This window comes from Ursus maritimus, unplaced genomic scaffold (assembly GCF_017311325.1).
Source record: "Ursus maritimus isolate PB19 unplaced genomic scaffold, ASM1731132v1 scaffold_7, whole genome shotgun sequence".
NCBI classification, from domain to species: Eukaryota; Metazoa; Chordata; class Mammalia; order Carnivora; family Ursidae; genus Ursus; species Ursus maritimus.
Window position 1 is genome coordinate 7,798,177 of NW_024426885.1, and position 3,378 is coordinate 7,801,554.

General features: G+C 58.9%; 1 long non-coding RNA gene across 1 annotated transcript; it reads left to right on the plus strand.

The window, feature by feature from the left end:
- Nucleotides 1-1,427: 1,427 nt before the first annotated feature.
- LOC103658033 lies at nt 1,428-2,704 on the plus strand. Its single transcript, XR_567027.2, has 2 exons — nt 1,428-1,743; nt 2,490-2,704. It is a non-coding gene; the product is annotated as an uncharacterized LOC103658033 (long non-coding RNA).
- Nucleotides 2,705-3,378: the final 674 nt, after the last annotated feature.

A 3,378-nucleotide genomic window follows, 5' to 3' on the forward strand; every position in this document is an offset into this window, starting at 1 on the left:
TGTGTCCTGGATCCTCACGGTGGCTTCGGGAGCGGCCCCACGAAGGGCGAAGGGCGGGAGCTCCGCGATGCCTCCAAAGCTGTTCCGCGGGGTCTGATGCCGGGTCAGCCCTGACGGTCCTGCACCCCATCGGCCCTGCGGCACTCGCCTCTTCCTGGGGAACCTGCCACCAGACACCTGGCTGGCCTTCGGGGACACAAGCTCTGATTTGCTTTCTTTCGGCGCGGTGCTTGTGAGCACCCCTCTGTGGGCTTGATGGCTGCACCAGCCGGAGGACGAAGCATTTGGGGGGGGGGGCTGTGTCTGCAGGTGGGGCTCCGGCAGGCAGCGCACACGCTTGGAGGGGGCCCAGGGCTGATAAAGCCTGGACGGGGTCCACAGCCGAAGCAGGGACTCACTCACCAGGCAGGGATGGGCTGGACCAAGGGACGTCTGCAGACCTTGGCCCGGGCTCTGCAGTATTTTTATTGAGGATTGTCAGGGGAATCTCCTTCAAAGGGGTGTGGACGGAGTGGGCGGCATCTGGCAGAAACTTCAGGGCTTTGTGGGCAAGAGGTCAGTGAGGGAGGTTGTGAGGTCTGAGAGGGGCCCCCGGCTCCCCGCTCCGCATCAGGCCAGGGCCGGGGGGTCAGAGGTTGTCTTGGGGATACCCTGGGGGGCTGGCTGCAGTCTTGGTGTCCGCAGATTCAGCCCTGTCACTTAACCAACGGTGCGGGCGGCCCAGGCGACTGGAGACTGGGTTTTCCTGTTGCAGGATTATGGAAGGTGAACAGTGATAGTGATGTCTGCTCTTGAGTACCTACTGTGTGCCAGGCCCTCTGCTCGTCTCATAGCATGCGATCGCCCCATCCTGGAGGTGGGCTCCCTCTCAGTTCATGGAGGGCTCTGATGAGGCTGGGAAAGTTCATGAACTTGCTCCAGACCAGGTCTGCCTGGCTTCACGTTGGGGCTGTTTCCATGGGCCTGCACAGCACTCATATGTGTGGCTGTGCCCAGCTCATTGCTTCACACACGGTGGGTGCTCAGGAAACACTGGCACGAACTTTCCCTCCTTCCCGCCTTGAAGCCTGTCTTTCCTCCACCCGCTGGTGCACATACATTTACTGAGGCCTCGTCTGTGCCCCCCTCTGCAGGCTCCTGCCCTCCGGGGTGTGGCCATGTGGTGAGTTCTTGATAACTGATCTTGAGGGAAGTGACACCCGTCCTGGCTGACGTGGTTGAAAATGAGTGTGCAGGGAAGGGGAAGAGGGAGTTGTTCAGTGGACGGAGTGTCAGTGGTGCAAGATGAGGAAGTTCTCGAGATCTGTTGCACAACAATGTCCGTGTGGTTAATTCTGCTGTCCTGTACACTTAAACATGGTTACCATGTAAATCTTACGCTGTGTATTTTTTTTTTTACCATAATAAAAACAAACCCCAAAAGCCAGAAGTGCCATCTCTATTGGGAGGGCTCCAAGGACTGTGGGGAGGGTCAGGCCACAGGCCGGATGGAGCCGAGGGCCCTGAGTGAGCCTTTGGAAGGCCGCCCAGCCAGGAACATTGACCGTGGATGTGACATGAGTGACGTGAGGCCTCAGGTGTTACTGTGTCAGACCAATGAAATTCCAGCTTTATCTGTGACGGTAGCTAGCATCGCCTCAGAGGATCAAGGGGATTTCAGAGAAGAAGACTGAGGGCCCCCCACGCCCGGGGTTCACAAGGGTCAGAGGGGACAGCAAACATGAGAGACTATGACCCAAAGTGGTGAGTATCTGTAGGGCGGGGGGAAGATGTGGGGGAGCCAGAGGAGGTCTCATTGGACCAGGGAAGGATTCATGGAGGATGTAGCTGGGAAGAGAACATTTCAGAGTTGCTAAGGGCGAAGAGAGGCCTCTTGGGGAGGGATCCCCATCTAGCAAAGCATGAGAGCTGAAGTCCAAGCAAAGTGTCTGAGGCCCTGGGGGAGCGGTGGGGCCAGGTCCCGCAGGACTGAAGAGTGGGAGCTTGATTTTGTAGGCAATGGGAGCCACAGAAGGTTAGTGAGCGAGAGTGTGCCAGATACACTGTGCTTCAGGCAAGCTTCTCCAGTTGCCATGTAGAAACTGCCCAGATCAGGAGAGGTTAGGTGGGGGAAACTGGAAGGATAGTGGAGGATAGAAGGGAGAAGCCCAAGAGGGTGGACTCCCAGGACCAGGAGACAGAAGAGGGGCAGTGCAGACAGCATCTCTCCCCTCTTCCAGGCTGTGCGCAGGACATGGGCGTGGCCCTTTTCATGAAGATGGGGAACCCAGGGGAGGAACAATAGGGTGTTGGGGGAGACAGCACCAGAGTTTGTTGGCCTCAAAGTAGATGGATGTCCCTTCCCATGACTGGAGGCCCAGTCCTGAGAATCGGTGCCCGGGCTCTGCCATTCTCTTGGGCAGGGCCCCGAGCCCGTCACTGCCAGCGTGCTGGACGTGAGAGCCCAGTGCCTCCTGTGGCAGCCCCACCCCCTGCCTCCTGCCCCACAGGTGCCTGGGGGAAGCTTCCTGGGGCTGCTGATGATTTGGGGCGGAGTGACCGCAGAGTCTGAACGTGTATGGCCAGGAGGTAAAGAAAATGATGCCGCAAACGTGCCCTCAGAGAACACCCGTGGGGTGTGTGTTGCCTTCAAAAAAGCTACAGAATTTCCTTTGCTTCTCTGCATTTACAAGAAATCTACCTTGCAAATAAGTTTCAAAAATAACCTCTCTCACAGCTCTGCATTGTGCTCACTATCTGCGGGGCTGGGTGCGGATGCGTACGCATGGCCCATGGGTCCAAGCACGGGACAGGCTTAGGACACGGTGGGAGGGAGGACGCACCACTGGGAGGGTCTCCTGGTCAGCTGCGGGAGGGCGCATCACGGCCCGTTGGGCCCGGGGCGTAGGCCTGGAGGGACACATGCCAGGGAAGACAGACACCTTCAGGGGACGGAGGAGACAGTGTGTGCGCTTGGGTTCTGTGAGAACCTTGGGGCTCCCTCAGGCAAAGCGAGCCCTCAGACGCAGCCACTCCCCCTGCTGGGGTTCCAGCATGGTCACCGGAGCCCCTCACCAGGGCCTTCTTGACTTCTGTTCCCATTCCACACTGGCCATTCTGCCTGGCCTTGGCTGTAGGGGAAGGAAGTGGAGCCCGTCCGTCCTTCGCAGGGAGCAGAAGGGTCTTCAGTGGCTGTAGCACAGGGAAAGAAGGACGATGAGCCCCTGGATGATGGGCAAGCTGCTCAGACTGCTCGAACTATCTCAAACGGAGCCCGGCTTCCTCCCCAGACCCGCTCCTTCCCCTATGCCCTCTGACCCGGGTAACAGCCCCTACCCCACCCCGCTGTGCATCCTGAAACCTGCCATTGCCCCAGCTCCTCCACCGTCCCCACGCCCA